Source organism: Schistocerca gregaria, chromosome 2 (assembly GCF_023897955.1).
Source record: "Schistocerca gregaria isolate iqSchGreg1 chromosome 2, iqSchGreg1.2, whole genome shotgun sequence".
Taxonomy (NCBI): Eukaryota; Metazoa; Arthropoda; class Insecta; order Orthoptera; family Acrididae; genus Schistocerca; species Schistocerca gregaria.
This window is the reverse complement of record NC_064921.1, coordinates 167,035,722-167,055,440: the sequence shown is the minus strand read 5'-3', so window position 1 is coordinate 167,055,440 and position 19,719 is coordinate 167,035,722. Positions and strand designations below refer to the sequence as shown.

The following is a 19,719-nucleotide window of genomic DNA, read 5'->3' as shown; positions in this document are numbered from 1 at the left end:
TGGGGGCGTGAATTGTCGTCCGTGAAGGCGAATGCCTCGCCAGTATGCTGCCGACATGGTTGGATGAAGACATTCACGTATCGCACAGTCGTTAAGACGCCTTCCATGACCACCAGCTGCGTACGTCGGCCCCACATAATGCCACCCCAAAACAGCAGGAAACCTCCACCTTGCTGCACTCGCTGGGCAGTGTGTCTAAGGCGTTCCAAACATGTCTCCGACAATTGTCTGGTTGAAGGCATATGTAACACTCATCGGTGAAGTGAACCTGATGCCAATCCTGAGCGGTCCATTCGGCATGTTGATGGGCCCATCTGTATCGAGTCGCATAATGTCGTGGATACAAAGCTGGGCCTCGTCATGGACGTCGGGAGTGAAGTTGTGCATCACGCAGCGTATTGCGCACACTTTGAGTCGCAACACAACGTCCTGTGGCTGCACGAAAAGTATTATTCAACGTGGTGGCGTTGCTTTAAGGATTCCTCCGAGCCGTAATCCGTAGGTAGCGGTAATCCACTGCAGTAGTAACCCTTAGGCGGCCTGAGCGAGGCATGTCATCGACAGTTCCTGGCTCTCTGTATCTCTTCCATGTCAGAACAACAACGCTTTGGTTCACTACGTGGTTCCTGCACACTTCCCTTCTTGAGAGCCCTTCCTGGCACAAAGTAACAATGCGGACCCTATCGTACCTTGGTACTGACCGTCTAGGCATGGTTGAACTACAGACACCACCAGGCGTCTACCTCCCCTTCCTGGCACAAAGTCCGACCAAGCAACGATTCCAGCCTTCAACAGTCCAATGTCGTACTTGCGGGCCCAGGTAAGGCGTAAAGGTTTGTGTCGTGCAGTCATCAAGGGTACATAAGTGGGCCTTCGGCTCTGAAAGTTCATATCGATGATGTTTTGTTGAATGGTGCGGACGCTAACACTTGTTGATGGCCCATCATTGAAAGCTGCAGCAATTTGCTGAAGGGCTGAACTTCTGTCGCGTTGAACGATTCTCTTCAGTCATCGTTGTTCCCGTTCTTGCAGGATCTTTTTCGGCCGCATCCATGTAGGAGATTTGATGTTTTACCGGATTCCTGATATTACGGTACACTCGTAAAATGGTCGTACAGGAAAATCCCCGATTCATCATTACCTCGGAGATGCTCTGTCCCATCGTTCGTGCGCGACTATGACACCACCTTCAAACTCACCTGAATTTGATAACCTGCCATTGTAGCAGCAGTGACCGATCTAACAACTGCGCCGGACACGTCAGTGTATAAAGGAGAAAGTGGAAACAGCAATACTAGAAGTTAGATTTCAGTAGTGACGAAGTGAACTTGCGTCAGTTGAAGTAAATAACATGATAAGTGTAACGACATATCGATGGCTATAAGCCAAGCATATCCGAAATGGCCAATTCTGATTACGAGAATTTACTACGCGAGGAAAAGACGTATTTCGAGTCGGAACTACTATACTCAGTCTCATTTTAATAGGGCCAATATTTATCGGAAACAAAACGAATCGAGTGTCGCAAAGAAACCCCTACAGGGATAGTAGACACTTCAAGAAACAGCACAAACCTGAAAAAAAGACAGCTCAGCGCACAAAATCTGAGGCACCCGCATAAAAGATCACACCGGTCGCTTTCGGACGCTAATGATGGGATGATGGTATGTAATTGGGAGCCATCGGTAACGTCACACTCCACTGCTAAATTAAGTCATGGTAGTGACGTGGTATGGTATACCCGCCAGGGTAGCCGAGAGCGCTAAAGCGCTGCTTCCTGGACTCGGGTAGGCGCGCCGGCTCCGGATCGAATCCGCCCGGCGGATTAACGACGAGGACTGATGTGCCGGCCAGCCTGGTTGTGGTTTTTAGGCGGTTTACCACATCCCACTAGGTGAATACCGGGCTGGTCCCCATGTTCCGCCTCAGTTACACGGCTCGCAGACATCTGAAGAGATTCGCACTATTCGATGGATTACACTTTACTCAGACAGTTGGGGTACACTAATTCCGTCTCGGGGGGTACAAGGTGGCGGCAGGAAGGGCATCCGGTCACCCCTTAAACATTAACATGCCAAAACCGATTAACGATAGCTGACCCTGCGTAACTGTGGGACATGGCTCAAACGATAGATGGGTAGATAGATAGTGACGTGGTATGGTATGTGCCAGTCGGGTGTATAGAATCAGTGCATTATGATGAGGCGACGTGCAGATCAGAAGAAAGGAGCTATCGGATTTGCACTTCCCATGACTATACCATGAACGGTTTCCCGATCTGTCGCTGTTCAAATGGCTCTGAGCACTATGGGACTTCACTTATTAGGTCATCAGTCACCTAGAACTTAGAACTAGTAAAACCTAAGTACATCACACACATCCATGCCGGAGGCAGGATTCGAACCTGCGGCCGTAGCGGTCTCGCGGTTCCAGACTGCAACTCCTAGAACCGCTCGGTCACTCTGGCCGGCATTTGTTCCTGTATCAAGACGTAATGTCTAACGCATCTACAAGGAATGATATACTACTCGTACTCATGTAACAGGGCGGTTGTAAATAGAGCCTATCCTACGGGAATCGGTGACGAGTGTTACACCACGTCAGTGACAGGTGGCTTAAAACCCAGCTGGAAGCACTGGGCGAAAATTAAAAAACGGGCTGAGTGCCACGGACATCTGCACACGGGTACCTCGCAAAAGGCCACTGCTCACAGTGGCACGTAAAGCTGCCTGCTTTCAATGGGCCAGACAGAGCAGAAACTCGACAGTAACTCACATCAGGCGTGTAATGTGTCCCCACGAACCGTTATTTTGTCTCTTTTAACATGGTGTAAGGTATCGAGCTCACTGACAGTCCAACGTGGCATTCAATCCGCTGTGTATATAGTGTGTAGCTCGGATCGGAGGCGGTTCTGTGGTATTTGGGAGTGTTTTTCGTAACACAATTTAGGCCCATTCATTCAGGGCGCCATGAATGCGAATCAGGTTGGTACTTTCAACACTATCAGTCACTAGGTACTGACCTTTCTTCTTCGTGAAGAGATGCTTTCTATACTTCCGTTTTCCAAAATGACGGCAGCCGGGTTCATAGAGATACATGAACACGTTCTTGGTGTGACGAACTCTCAGACACATCTACATCTACATCCATACTACGCAAGCCACCCGACGGTGTGTGGCGGAGGGCACTCTGAGTACGTCTATCGGTTCTCCCTTCTATTACAGTCGCGTATTGTTCGTGGAAAGAAAGATTATCGGTATGCCTCTGTATGGGCTCTAATTTCTCTGATTTTATTCTCATGGTCTCTTCGCGAGATATACGTAGGAGGGAGCATTATACTGCTTGACTCCTCGGTGAGCCGGCCGCGGTGGTCTTGCGGTTCTAGGCGCGCAGTCCGGAACCGTGCGACTGCTACGGTCGCAGGTTCGAATCCTGCCTCGGGCATGGATGTGTATGATGTCCTTAGGTTAGTTAGGTTTAAGTAGTTCTAAGTTCTAGGGGACTGATGACCACAGCAGTTGAGTCCCATAGTGCTCAGAGCCATTTGAACCATTTTTTTGACTCCTCGGTGAAGGTATGTTCTCGAAACTTCAACAAAAGCCCTAACGAGCTACTGAGCGTCACTCCTGCCGAGTCTTTCACTGGAGTTTATCATCTCCGTAACGCTTTCGCGATTATTAAATGATCCTGTAACGAAGCGCTCTGCTCTCCGTTGGATATTCTCTATCTCTTCTGTCAACCCTATCTGGTACGGATCCCACACTGGTGAGCAATATTCAAGCAGTGGGCGAACAAGTGTACTCATCGGACCTCAGCCAGTACTCTAAGTCAAGTGACCTTAATCCCATAGAAAACGTCTGGAATACATTCAAACAATGCAAGGAAATTAGCAATCAAGATCTCCACAATTTTCTGCACATCCTTACTCGCCGGAGTGAGGCCATTGCCAGTGATAGAGGTAGTGTACAAAGTGTTTCCGTGATGAATCATGGGATGACTAGTATTTTGTCAAATGTGCTTAATACCAGGAAAAATAAAAATACATAGTTAAAATAAACTTTATGGAAAACTTTCACCTTCTTCTTATACTGGGGAAAATGATCTTTATTCAGGAATATTTGTACAATATTCTTTAAGGGAAACTGGGAGTTTCTTCGACTTGCCGAGAGAAATTTGACAGATTGTTACTGTGATTTGTAAAGCAGAGATTGTCGATACCTTACGCTAAGTTGGTTTCAAAAACACTATCGTCCAATAGATTAACAGCATCTGAATGCAATTGATTGGAAGAGTCAACACCATACCGTGGTTTCTTATGTAGTATGTAGTCTGCTTTCGGAACTATTGATTGTATTATATATAAGACATTAAATATGAATCGAAGAGCCTGTTCCTTGTCTGTAGATTTTTTGATTCCACTATACAAGTAAGGAATTACCTACAGGAATTGAATGTTATGCATTTTTTTCTAATATTCGCATAATACTACGCTTCATCATTTCAGGTTTATTGACTATCCCTCCTCTTTATCACCGAGAAAATTGCTAGTATTTAATGTATAACATCCTGAGAAATGACCAGTACGTAAAAGAACCTAAGGCCTTTTGCGGCGGATTCAAGCATTCAGGCAAGGTAGCAAGAATGAGAAATGAGACACCAAGATGCATATAGTCTATGGAGTACGTATGCCATTCGTTTTCAGAATTACTACCAACATATTTATCACCGTCATACCTCTTCCGTATTTGGTAGTGGATTATTGCGGTTTATTGGCGTTCACACCTGTCATTATACTAGGCAGATTGTTCCATTCTTCCTCACATGCGGTTTGTGTTCTTTGAAATATGGCAGTGACGCCTTGAGGGACTTTAAGATTGGCGAATTATGTGTACTTATCCTTCTTATTTCCCAGCTGTCCTCTGCTGAACACCGTTGCCAGTTTTGGAACCACCAAGCCTATTTCTCATGAACCCGTCTCTTCATAAACGTTAGCCATAAATCAGGCTGTCGTTGGCAGTCGGACCTTGAGTCGTAAATGCGTCCATCGCTGTTTACTTTTTGGGCAGATGTTAGCCATAGGGTTTGTTTCACTGACATACCTCTGGGGAGCACCAGTCAGAAGCTGGAGGCTTTCTGATGAAATTGGCTGCTGAAGATACAGAAGTGACTACCAATAGTTTTGATGCAGTACCCGTACTTACTCTGAGGATGTAGCATGACGGGAAATATGATCCAGGTGAGCGTACACGAGCGTTATCCCAAGAAGTAAATGATCGATCTTCTTTCACGTACACAACGACGCACAAATGTCTAGTTTTAATCATGTATAATATCCTATTTATAATCCTGTAGGTGTCACAATGTTGGAAGCGGTAGAAGTGTCAGCGTCAAACATTTTCACAGCTGAAAATGGATGTTCCTTATTCTCATTTTTGCTTCTGTAGCCGAATAGCTGTATTTATGAATCTTGCACTCTGCTGAGGAGTGTTTAATCTCTTGAAACATACTGAAAAATGTTGTGCTGTACCAGTGCTCGCACCTCTTACAGGCTGAACTACACATACACGTCTCACGACCCACCCTCACAGCTTTACTTCCACGTGCCTCTCATCTCGAACCTTTCATGCTTCACAGACGATCCCATGCATACCTTCCTGGACTAGAGCTCCTGGAATAAAAGATACTGGGGAGAAATGACTTGCTCTTCAGACATTTTCCTCTGTGAAAATATTTTAAGTGTAAATACTAGATTTAGTTGGTCACTGTAACGTGCTTTTAGTGATAAACTTAATAATAACAATGTTCACAATTGGCATCTACAGCCATTACACTAAGCACACTGCGTAGTATTATCGTCTACGTACATATGAAAAATTTACAAAAAATATAAAAATGTTACCACTGTGTCATGACTGGTTTCATTCTTAGAACATCGCTAGCGCAAATCGGCATCCTGATGATGTTCAAAAAATGGTTCAAATGGTTCTGAGCACTATGGGACTTAACGTCTGAGGTCATGAGTCCCCTAGAACTTAGAACTACTTAAACCTAACTAACCTAAGGGGATCACACACATCCATGCCCGAAGCAGTATTCGAACCTGCGGCCGTAGCGGTCTCGTGGTTCCAGACTGTAGCGCCTAGAACCGCTCGGCCTCCCCGGCCGGCGATGTTCAGTGAACGAACCAGACCATGACACAATATCTTGTTTAGTAACACAGCTGTGGTGGTTTGCATCAGTAACTGATATTGGTTTTTACTGCAACTAATCTGGATTACATGAAAGCTGGTCCGGCCGCGGTGGTCTCGCGGTTCTAGGCGCGCAGTCCGGACCCGTGCGACTGCAACGGTGGCAGGTTCGAATCCTGCCTCGGGCATGGATGTGTGTGATGTCCTTAGGTTAGTTAGGTTTAAGTAGTTATAAGTTCTAGGGGACTGATGACCACAGCAGTTGAGTACCATAGTGCTCAGAGCCATTTGAACCACTTTTGAAAGCAGGAATTGTTGACGGATGCTTGAGAGAAGCTTTGATGATGTTACAAAATATTAATGCAGTCTATAATTTCATTAGAAGGGGTCTACAGGAGAACAGATTTTTCCAGAGTAGCTAGTCAAATACATGCATACTGATGGGAAACATCGCAACATCAAGCGGAAAGAGTACTGCGACATAAACACAAGTTGGTAGGTGCCTTTCTACGTTTTAAAGGTGATCTCAGTTCGAATTTCGCGCCAGCCACATGGGAGTAGCTCTAGTAGCACCGCTGTGATTCTGTAACGGTTGTGAGCCTTTGAAATTGGGCGTCTTGAGTTGATGTTAGTCAAGAACGCCTTTAAGGTGACAAAGATTGATTAGCACTACAAGATTAAAAGTTAATCTAAGTGCGAGATAAACCATTTCAAATTTGAAATGCTGCTATATCAATAACCAATGTAACCTCCAGAATGCTGAATGCAAGCATGCAGACGTGCATGCACTGGGTTGTACAGGTGTCGGATGTCACATCCCTGTTGCACTTGGTCAGTCAGTGCACAGACGGTGAATGCTGTTTGTGGATGACACTGGACTTGTCGACCGATGATGTCCCATATGTGCTCGATTGGAGACAGATCTGGTGATTGAGAAGTGCAAGGCCAAATGTCGACACTCTGCAGAGCATGTTCGGTTACAACAGCAGTATGTGGGCGAGAGTTATCCTGTTGGCAAAATCGATCTGTACTGCTTTTCATGAGTGGCAGCACAAGAGGTCAAATCATCAGGTTGATGTACAAATCTGCAGTCAGAGAGCGTGGGTTAACCACGAGAGTGCTCCTGCTGTCATATGAAATAATAGCCGAGACCATAACTCCAGGTGTAGGCCCAGTGTATCTAGCAGGTAGATTAGTTTGTAAAGTAGCTGACGAGGTACTGGCGGAAGTAAAGCTGTGAGGACGGGGAGTGAGTCGTGCTTGGGTAGCTCAGTTGGTAGAGCACTTCCCCGCGAAAGGCAAAGGTCCCGAGTTCGAGTCTCGGTCCGGCAAACAGTTTTAATCTCCCAGGGAGTTTCAGGTAAGACATATTGGTTACAGGCCGTCAACTGAACTCCCTCTTAGCAACGCATAGCCATCACTGCTACTGAAGCAAAACCAGCTTTCATCAAAAAACAAAGCAGACGTCCATCCTACCCTCCAATGATGTCTTACTTGACACTATTTAAGTCGGACATGGTGATGGTTTGGGGACAGTGGGATGCGCTCTACGGAGCATCTGGCTCTGAGCTGTCCTTGAAGTAAGCGATCTGAAACAGTTTGTTGTATCATTGAAGTGTCAACTGCTGTTCAGATTGCTTCTGCAGATACAGTACGATGCGACAGACCCATACGCCGAACACGATGGTCTTCCCTCTCAGTAGACCCAAGTATCGTCTGAAGCCTGGTCTTCTTGCAGCCGTACATTCTCGTGACCACAGCTGCCAGCAGTGGGTGCATTCCTGCCAAGTATTTCTTCAGTGCTGCAGAAGGTACATCCTGTTGTGACCGTAGAAAATTTTAATTTTTATTCTTGCTTTTGTGGCCATAATAAGAGACGAGGCTCCATAGGCAAACAGCCAGCCGACATTAAGAAATAGTCCACCAGGACGTAGGGACAAGATACGTGGCGGAGGCTGACAAGTATGGCTTGTTGATCAAATAACTTAGTGTTTGACTTCCTGCCAGAGGACGCAGCATGAATCAAATTTGTGCAATGGAAGACGCGAACACCAGGGCGATAATACAGCAAGAGAGCGTGTCAGTCACGTGCGGAAAAGACTCGTGTGGAACCAGATTAAGTTGTGTGCAGTTAGAAACGAAAGTGTCGTGTGGAACCGAAGGCACTCTTGCGCGAGCCGACCAATTAGAAACGAGAGTGTCGTGTGGAACCATAGGCATTCATGTGCAATCCGATCACTTAGAAATGAAAGGGTCGTGTGAAACAAATTAACTCGTGAGCACCCAAGTACATGAGAAACGAAATAAAAGGCCAGGTAGCGGAGTAGCTACAGGCAGAGATTCAGATGCAGATTCAGAGCCAGAGTCGGTGGTCTGGAGATTCCCCAGCGAGACGCCAGCGGGGCCGAGTAGGCCCATAGCAGCCGATGCAGCTGATAAAGACTTCAACTACGAGAAGACGGTGATAGACTCTGGTGGAGACTCAGGAACTGCAGGTCAAGTAGGATTTTTAGTTTCATTGAAATAGTGTTGAACAGAGGCTGTCAGTCTTTGTCTCAATTACTTAGAGAGACTTCAGTGCTAACCAAGAACAAGTGATTACTTTAAATGATGACTAACTGACAACCTCAGCTGCCGACAGGTGTTGTTGTTATACCTCGATGTGGACAGTTGAAAATGTGTGCCTCGACCGTAACTCGAATCCGGGATCACCTGCTTACAAGGCAGACGCTCTATCCATCTGAGCCACCGAGGACACAGATGAATAGCGCGACTGCAGGGACTCATCCCTTGCACGCCTACCGTGCGACTCACATTACCAACGGTCCACAATTCATACATATGTATTTTACCTTATAGACATTTGCCCACCCACTCATTACTCGCGCACGCTTTGGCAATTCCCGTAAGAGTTTGGGAACCTGTGCGCATTCGCACAGACGAAGGTCAATGGCTGGGTAGCCTTTAACAATATATACGAAGACAGTAACTTATTCTCGAAAGAACAGTTACTGTTGATGACCGTGCAGCTTTTCCCTGGAATAAATGATGATAAGTCATCAGACCAGGCTTCAGACGATACTTGGGTCTACTGAGAGGGAAGACCATCGTGTTCGGCGTATGGGTCTGTCGCATCGTACTGTATCTGCAGAAGCAATCTGAGCAGCAGTTGACACTTCAGTGATACAACGAACTGTTTCAGATCGCTTACTTCAAGGACAGTTCAGAGCCAGATGCTCCGTAGAGCGCATCCCACTGTCCCCAAACCATCACCATGTCCGACTTAAATAGTGTCAAGTAAGACATCATTGGAGGGTAGGATGGACGTCTGCTTTGTTTTTTGATGAAAGCTGGTTTTGCTTCAGTAGCAGTGATGGCTATGCGTTGTTAAGAGGGAGTTCAGTTGACGGCCTGTAACCAATATGTCTTACCTGAAACTCCCTGGGAGATTAAAACTGTTTGCCGGACCGAGACTCGAACTCGGGACCTTTGCCTTTCGCGGGGAAGTGCTCTACCAACTGAACTACCCAAACACGACTCACTACCCGTCCTCACAGCTTTACTTCTGCCACTACCTCGTCTCCTACCTTCCAAACTTTACAGAAGCTCTCCTGCGATCCTTGCAGAACTAGCACTCCTGAAAGAAAGGATACTGCGGAGACATGGCTTAGCCACAGCCTAGGGGATGTTTCCAGAATGATATTTTCACTCTGCAGCGGAGTGTGCGCTGATATGAAACTTCCTGGCAGATTAAAACTGTGTGCCGGACCGAGACTCGAGCTCGGGACCTTTGCGTTTCGAGGGCAAGTGCTCTCCCAACTGAGCTACCCAAGCACGACTCACTCCCCGTCCTCACAGCTTTACTTCCGCCAGTACCTCGTCAGCTACTTTACAAACTAATCTACCTGTTAGATACACTGGGCCTACACCTGGAGTTATGGTCTCGGCTATTATTTCATATGACAACAGGAGCACTCTCGTGGTTAACCCACGCTCTCTGACTGCAGATTTGTACATCAACCTAATGATTTGACCTCTTGTGCTGCCACTCATGAAAACCAGTACAGATCGATTTTGCCAACAGGATAACTCTCGCCCACATACTGCTGTTGTAACCGAACATGCTCTGCAGAGTGTCGACATTTGGCCTTGCACTTCTCAATCACCAGATCTGTCTCCAATCGAGCACATATGGGACATCATCGGTCGACAAGTCCAGTGTCATCCACAAACAGCATTCACCGTCTGTGCACTAACTGACCAAGTGCTACAGGGATGTGACATCCGACACCTGTACAACCCAGTGCATGCACGTCTGCATGCTTGCATTCAGCATTCTGGAGGTTACATTGGTTATTGTTATAGCAGCATTTCAAATTTGAAATGGCTTATCTCGCACTTAGATTAACTTTTAATCTTGTAGTGCTAATCAATCTTTGTCACCTTAAAGGCATTCTTGACTATTCTCGAAAGAACAGTTACTGTTGATGACCGTACAGCTTTTCCCTGGAATAAATGATGATAAGTCATCATTTATTCCAGGGAAAAGCTGCACGGTCATCAACAGTAACTGGTCTTTCGAGAACAAGTTACTGTCTTGGTATATATAGTGATTGCTTTGTACTTGTTTCTTATACACTCCTGGAAGTGGAAAAAAGAACACATTGACACCGGTGTGCAGACCCACCATACTTGCTCCGGACACTGCGAGAGGGCTGTACAAGCAATGATCACACGCACGGCACAGCGGACACACCAGGAACCGCGGTGTTGGCCGTCGAATGGCGCCATCTGCGCAGCATTTGTGCACCGCCGCCGTCAGTGTCAGCCAGTTTGCCGTGGCATACGGAGCTCCATCGCAGTCTTTAACACTGGTAGTATGCCACGACAGCGTGGACGTGAACCGTATGTGCAGTTGACGGACTTCGAGCGAGGGCGTATAGTGGGCATGCGGGAGGCCGGGTGGACGTACCGCCGAATTGCTCAACACGTGGGGCGTGAGGTCTCCACAGTACATCGATGTTGTCGCCAGTGGTCGGCGGAAGGTTCACGTGCCCGTTGACCTGGGACCGGACCGCAGTGACGCACGGATGCACGCCAGGACCGTAGGATCCTACGCAGTGCCGTAGGCGACCGCACCGACACTTCCCAGCAAATTAGGGACACTGTTGCTCCAGGGGTATCGGCGAGGACCATTCGCAACAGTCTCCATGAAGTTGGGCTACGGTCCCGCACACCGTTAGGCCGTCTTCCGCATCGTGCAGCCCGCCTCCAGTGGTGTCGCGACAGGCGTGAATGGAGGGACGAATGGAGACGTGTCGTCTTCAGCGATGAGAGTCACTTCTGCCTTGGTGCCGATGATGGTCGTATGCGTGTTTGGCGCCGTGCAGGTGAGCGCCACAATCAGGACTGCATACGGCCGAGGCACACAGGGCCAACACCCGGCATCATGGTGTGGGGAGCGATCTCCTACACTGGCCGTACACCTCTGGTGATCGTCGAGGGGACACTGAATAGTGCACGGTACATCCAAACCGTCATCGAACCCATCGTTCTACCATTCCTAGACCGGCAAGGGAACTTGCTGTTCCAACAGGACAATGCACGTCCGCATGTATCCCGTGCCACCCAACGTGCTCTAGAAGGTGTAAGTCAGCTATCCTGGCCAGCAAGATCTCCGGATCTGTCCCCCATTGAGCATGTTTGGGACTGGATGAAGCGTCGTCTCACGCTGTCTGCACGTCCAGCACGAACGCTGGTCCAACTGAGGCGCCAGGTGGAAATGGCATGGCAAGCCGTTCCACAGGACTACATCCAGCATCTCTAAGATCGTCTCCATGGGAGAATAGCAGCCTGCATTGCTGCGAAAGGTGGATATACACTGTACTAGTGCCGACATTGTGCATGCTCTGTTGCCTGTGTCTATGAGCCTGTGGTTCTGTCAGTGTGATCATGTGATGTATCTGACCCCGGGAATGTGCCAATAAAGTTTCCCCTTCGTGGGACAATGAATTCACGGTTTTCTTATTTCAATTTCCAGTAGTTTATGTACCGGCAATTAGCTTTGAAGTAGCAAGTCCGCATAAATAGACTGAATCTTACTAAGGGGTTTATGGTCCAACACGTCACATAAGTATATGTGAGAATAAACTTGATAGAAAGTAACGAATCTTTTCTGCCCATTGCAATTCTGTAACCTATTTTCAGGATACTTATTTGCTTCAAACCAAGGAGGTTCTCTCCCTCTCATCTCCGATATAAAGGTTGACAGCAATTTATAACGAACCCATTGCCGTTAACGTCCCGATTGCGCTACGCAGTACGCACTTACTTCATTCTCATATAGTGAGGCTGTGCCGGAACGCGACAATCCAGCTTCTCGTAGCCCTTTTACACGACCTCGTGTAGGTGTTGCTAATGACGTCTTCGTCGCCTTAAAGGCATTCTTGGCTAACATAAACTCACCACGCCCAGTCTCAAAGGTAAGTAATACTCACGACCATCAGAGCGAGTATTTAAAGCAAACCTGACTGCATCTTAATAGTGGACCTACTAGTATGCGACTGGCGCGAAGTTTGAAGACACATGTGATTTGTAAACAAGCCTACAAACTTTCGTTTACGTCGCACAGCTCCTTCTTGAGGTTCGATTTTTTTTTTCCGTCAGTTTATAGTGTGTGTGTGTGTGTGTGTGTGTGTGTGTGTGTGTGTGTGTGTGAGAGAGAGAGAGAGAGAGAGAGAGAGAGAGAGAGAGAGAGTGTAAGTGAGAGAGTGAGAGAGAGACAGAAAAGCAGAGAGGGAGAGAGGTGTGTAAGTAAAGAGTAATTAGTGCAGCTCGTGTATGGTGTGGTGGTTGCGAGACCGAAGCCCCAGCGGCGAGCAGGCCGGCCTCGCCCAAGCCGGCGGCTGTTTTGCGAGGCGGCTCAGGCGTGGCCGCCGGCCGCCGGGCAGCTTGGACGCCGCGCGCAGGCGGTAGCAGCTGCCGTGACGCAACTCCCAAGGTCCCCGCCGCCGCCGACGCCGCCCCCGCGGCCAACTGCGCTACGGTGAATGGGGACGGACACCAGAGCGGCGAGGAAAATAGACGCCCGTTTCGCCAGGATTGGCGCAACCGGCCGTGGACTGCCGCCTGATACATGGGAGGCGCCACAGGGACGAGGTTGGCGCTGGACGGACCCCCTTCCGAAACGCACCTCACCGCGGATGCCGCCCGCGTCCACGCGATAGTGATCGCCTCGCCTGCAGGCGTCTTATCTCCCTCTGATGTACACGCCGAACATGGCGCTATCGTCAGATTGATGTAGGCGGATATCCCAAGTTGGGAAATTGGTGAAGAGGAGATGATGCCTCAGGACGCTCCAAGAGACGCTTACGATCCCACTGTTTCTACATCTACGACACTAAGCCATAAATTTCTTGCCGGCCGGAGTGGTCGAGCGGTTCTAGGCGCCACAGTCTTGGACCGCGCGGCCGCTACGGTCGCAGATTCGAATCCTGCCTCCGGCCTGCATGTGTGTGATGTCCTTAGGTTTAAGTAGTTCTAAGTTTAAGGGGACTGATGACCTCAGAAGTGCTCAGAGCCATTTGAACCATTTTGCACCATAAATTTCTCATCATCTCCTCGAAAATCTCATGCTGCGACCATCAAACTTCCATTTTTTACACATTCTGGTGTTTCTAACTTATTCGAGAATAAGATTTTCACTCTGCAGCGGAGTGTGTGCTGATATGAAACTTCCTGCCAGATTAAAACTTTGTGCCGGACCGAGACTCGAACTCGGGACCTTTGCCTATCGCGGGCAAGTGCTCTACCAACTTTTTTTCTTCTATCTTTAATTTTCATTTTTGTTCGCTTTAGTTCGTTTAATCTGCTCGGGGCGGACGTCGTAAGACATCCATTTAAGTTAGTTGTTGAACTGTTAACTCAGTTTTTTTTTATTATTACAGAGGGCACATTACCCTCTGACCGAACACGCTGAGCTACCGTGTCGGCTCAACTTAGCTACCCAAGTACGACTCGCGACCTGTCCTCACAGCTCTACTTCCGCCAGTACCTCGTCTCCTGCAAGGTTCGCAGCAGAGGTTCTGTGAAGTTTGGAAAGTAGGAGACGAGGTACTAGCGGAAGTAGAGCTGGGAAGACAGGGCGTGAGTCATGCTTGCGTAGCTCAGATAGTGACGGCACGGTAGCTCAGTAGCCGCACGGTAGCTCAGCGTGTTCGGTCAGAGGGTTTGACGCCCTCTGTAACGAAAAACTGAGTAAATAGATCAACGACGAACTTGAAGGGATGTCATGGGACGCCCGCTCCGAACATATAGAACGAACAATAAAGAACAAAATGAGGTTAAAAAAAAGGCGTGTTCGGTCAGAGGGCTGCTTGCTCTCTGTAATAAAAAGGCTGAGTCAAGGAATCAACTATCAACTTGAACAGATGCCTTGTGACGTCCGCCCAGACCAAACGCAACGAACTATACCGAAAAAAAAAATGGTAGAGCACTTGCCCGCGAAAGGCAAAGGCCCCGAGTTCGAGTCTCGGTCTGGCATACAGTTTTAATTTGCCAGGCAGTTTCTAGCTTATTGTCGGTATTCAGAGATGTCACGTGAGCTCCTTTTTCATTGGATATGTTATACTTCATTCTTCACTCATGCTCATAAATTAATGATAATGCTGATACATGGCGGAACAACGCTCTGGAGTGATCTCAAGATTAGAGCAACAATTCCAGCAGACAGGAAACGTGTCCAGGCACTACAGTACGGGACGTCCGCAATGTACAACACCACAAGAAGACCGATATCTCACCATCAGTGCCCGCAGACGGCTACGGAGTACTGCAGGTAGCCTTGCTTGGGACATTACCGCAGCCACTGGAACAGTTGTCTCCAGACACACAGTCTACAGACGATTGAACAGACATGGTTTATTCGCCCAGGGACCTGTAAGGTGCATTCCACTGAACCCTGGTCACAGGAGAGCCCGCAAAGACTGGTGTCAAGAACGCAGTACACGGTCGTTGGAACAGTGGTCCCAGGTTATGTTCACGGACGAGTCCAGGTTTAGTCTGAACAGTGATCCTCGCCTGGTTTTCATCTGGCGTGGACCAGGAACCAGATATCAACCCCTTAATGTTCTTGAAAGGGGCCTGTATCTAGCAGGTGGTTTGATGGTATGGGGTGGGATTATGATTGGTGCACGTAAACCCCTGCATGTCTTTGACACAGAAACCGGAGCAGGTCAGGTGTATCGGGACGCCATTTTGCACCCGTATGTCCGCCTTTTCAGGGGTGCAGTGGATCCCACCTTCGTCCTGATGGATAATAACGCACGGCCCCACGGAGCTGCCATCGTGGAGGAGTACCTTGAAACAGAAGATATCAGGCGAATGGAGTGGCCTGCCTGTTCTCCAGACCCAAACCCCATCGAGAACGTCTGGGATGCTCTCAGTCGACGTATCGCTGCACCTCTTCAAACCCCTACGACACTTCAGGAACTCCGACAGGCACTGGTGCAAGAATGGGAGGCTATACCTAGCAGCTGCTAGACCACCTGATCCAGAGTATGCCGACCCGTTGTACAGCCTGTGTACGTCTGCGTGGTGACCATATCCCTTACTGAGGTAGGGCTACATGCGCAGAAAACAGTGGCATTTGTAGAACGTGTGTTTCGAGACGGTTTTCTCAACTTATCACCAATACCGTGGACTTACAGATCTGTGTCGTTTGTGTTCCCTATGTGCCTATGCTATTAGCGCCAGTTTTGTGTAGTTCCACGTTATGTGGCACTACATTCTGCAATTGTCGTTAATTTTTTAGCATGAGTGTAGTTCACTGGATATTTTCGAACACAGTAACACTATTGAGTGAATGTGTTACGCAATAGAGGTTTCGAGTACAAGCAATGTGGTCTTTAGTTGTCGGTAGCATTGTCGTTGCCAGTGTAGCAATCTTGGTCACACTGCTGAGCAGTTTGTATATTACTAGCAGAACACAACGATCTAAAGGCATATGACGTAACTTTATGGTAATATGATTTTGTAAAAATTAATTTGAGAAGTGTGAAGATATTCAGGTAATGTTGACGCTGCATTGCTTGCTCGTGTGTAATTTGTGATGAAAGATTTGTAGCTTCATTTTTCTTTATTGGTTCTCGTAAGTAGGTCTGTTTGTCGAGACGAGATGAAGCAAAATCATTTACTCACATAGTTTGACCCAGAGTTATAGATTCACCACCCCTTTAACATTTCAGTAACTAATTCCATGGCAGAATTGTATTTTTTATAAGAAACGAGTGTTGTAAAGATAGTTGTAACTGTTAAGGAATCAGAGTTTCACAATACAGTTTTTGGATGCTACTCTCTTCTAAATCATTCAGTACGTTCAGTTACTTCCACCATCTCGTCACGAAAATTTGTTTTGTAATGATGTGTCGCCGCATTGCACTTACCGAAACAGTCATTCTTATTAAAGCCTGGTGTACTCAGTACAGTTGCATTCGCTTGCATTGCGCTTGCATAAGGTTTACTTTGTTTAGCTGGTTTCCTGCTCCGCTGCATGTTAACATTCATCGCTTTCTAACAGTACCGAGTATCCGTTGCCGCAGTCTCACTCACGAAAGTATATTAGGGTCAGTTTAACGTCGCAATCAGGACCCAGCAAAATCATTCACAGTTAAGCACTGCATTACAAAATTATTATCAAGTTTAACTTAGGTACAGTTCAGTTCAGATTTCATTTCTTTGTCAGACATTCTAATTCTCACAGTGCAGTATTAGATGTTTGCGTGTGTGACATTTAGAGTCCGGAATTTTACTTAGTCAGTTTTCGTACGTAAATATGCAGGGTAATTTTTGCAGAAGCATTTTGAACAGTTATTTTTTCAAAGTTAGGTTTGTAATTTTATATGCAATTTTTACTCTGTTACTTTTTGTTTGTTGGATTTCAAGATACATACTGTGACGTCACGGATTGTAGCACTGTTCATTCACTGTGCAATGCATAATTTCGCAGGGCAGCTTCTTTAGGATACAGTTTTACGTTTTCTTATTATTTTTGGTAAAATTTAATTACAGCACAGCTACACTGTTTCATCAAGCAGCGTTTAAGTAAGTACAATTACTCGCATTGTTCCGTTTAAGATTGCGACGCAGAGGTATACAAATATTTAAGAGTAGGGCACCAGTTTACGTACACTACAGCAAACAAAAACAAAATAAAACAAAGCTGTTATAGTACTGAACGGTCAATGCAACATATTTTTCCCAGCAATGGACCAATTGGGCGACATATTCGTTGTAGAAGTCACGATTTTGGATGTTCAGATAGCGTTTCATCTCGAAATACACCTCTTTGTCCTTCTGGAAGTGTCTGCATGCACTGTTTCATCATCTGAGAGAAGAGGAAGAAAACCCTGGATGCCGTATTCGATGGTATGCTCATGTGACGGTTTGGCGTCTTATGACCGTAATCTGTTATCACCATACCACTTCAGTCCCCAAACAACACCTTGTCCGATTATGGGCGTATAAGGGAAGGGCTGGTACGTCATCAAGTTGTTCACTGCCTGCTCATTCTCCATAACTCAATCCCTTAGACGTTTGGTTATGGAGACACTTGAAGGAATTGGTCTACGCCACGCCAATCAACTATGTGTGGACAATACAGTATCGCGTCTTCAGTTCATGCCAACAGATATAACAACACGGTGTACTTCAGAGGGTGCGTCTTTTCTTTCACCGGAGTGCGGAGGGGTGCATTATCATGAATGGACGCCACGTTAAACACGTCCTGTAAACACGTGTTTATCGCAGAAAAAATACATTTCCGGACCCATGTTTACTGGACTTATTTTTCTTGTTTTGATGCGTGTTTCCACCTGTCGAAGTATTCGACAATGTTTTCGATGCCCCTGAAAGGCTGCAGGGCATAGGCGCTCTGTGGGGTTTGTATTCAATGTGTGTTGCCTTCATCGAGTCATTTGCTTTGTGTGAAAATCGATATGCCGAGCAAAACTGAAGTTCATGATTCGGGATTTTCTTGAATGCAGAGTAACATTTTAACGTAATTTTGGAGTCTTTACCGTTAATTATTCTTTTATTTTTTTCACTACTGGTCTCTGATCAATCAAACATTCGTTAAACATCTTCTGAGGTTCCTTGAACACTCAATTGTCTAGGATCGATATCTAATTATAAGACCAGTGGTAAATTTATAGATCCTGCGCACTTAAGATTTTGTGACAGAACTTTTTATATTGGCACGTGTTGCTACGTAAAGATGTATTTGACCTTGACAGGTGAACAAAATAGTAGTGACAAACAACGAATTAGCCCGACGCGCGATGCGTGAAAATTTGAACGGCAGCCAGACACCAAAACATGCAAATGAGACGCCCGCTGTGAAATGCGACGGCCAGACACGAGAGCAAGATGCGTCGTATATCCACATTAGCATTCACGAAGTAGACTGGGCTAATTTTCGATCACACCCACGGATACTGCCCCATATAATTTGCAGATATGACATCTCGTGTTCGCTATGTTTGTCGTCTTGCGATGTTAAAAAACCAACGATTGCACCGAATCCGATCCAAGAATCCCACACGAGCGTGCACCACAGTGTTTCAGATATCAACACTAGAGTGTACCTTATATATCCTGTCCATAATGACCAAGATCGTGGAAACCACCGGCATGTTTTCCGAGGCAACCACAAGAAATAATCAAATGGTTCAAATGGATCTGAGCACTATGGGACTTAACTGCTGAGGTCATCAGTCCCCTAGAACTTAGAACTACTTAAAGCTAACTAACTTAAGACATCACACACATCCATGCCCGAGGCAGGATTCGAACCTGCCGGTCGTGCGGTTCCAGAATGTAGCGCCTAGAACCGCTTGGCCACCCTGCCGGCAATAATCAAGAAATTATCTGACACAGAACCTTCACACACACACACACACCCACACACGAGTGTTTCAGTGAACGTTTTACTAACGAAACCACGTAGTAAATATTAGATGGCTAATGTTCAACAGAAACAAAGTAACATCTCGTTCGTCACAAGGAAGCATAATAATACCCACTTATTTTCTCAATACAGAAAAACGATTCATCTTGCCGGATTGAAAGCACAAACTCTCACATTATTTTTCTAAAATTAGCGGACTGAACAGTTACACTTTATCTTTCAATGACGTTTCTTTCCTTGTTTCTGGTACCGAGGTCACAGCAGCATTCTCGAGAAGACATTTATGAAAATAATATTTACACATATGAAGATACAAACTTTGATCAATTGCATTATAGCAGTATTACACTGCATTAGTTGTATTTCCGATTGCTAGAGAGAGTGGGTTGTTAAAATAAGTCAAAGACGTACATTCTATTTAAGTGCTCAGCAGTGAAATGTTTAGGTTCAGTATTTAAGTGCTAAATACCATAATAAATGCTAATTATCAACTGTTACACTTATTGTAATTAAACTTTACGAACTAAAACCTTAAGTTTAAAGTTTCTGTAACCTTGTACTAATTTT

The 19,719-nt window shown here is 46.5% G+C and overlaps 1 protein-coding gene across 1 annotated transcript in view; it reads right to left on the bottom strand.

The window, feature by feature from the left end:
- LOC126336598 (putative uncharacterized protein DDB_G0271606) overlaps positions 1–19,719 on the bottom strand; it is a 486,990-nt gene that overhangs the window by 260,834 nt on the left and 206,437 nt on the right. The gene's annotated exons all lie outside the window — the stretch shown is intronic.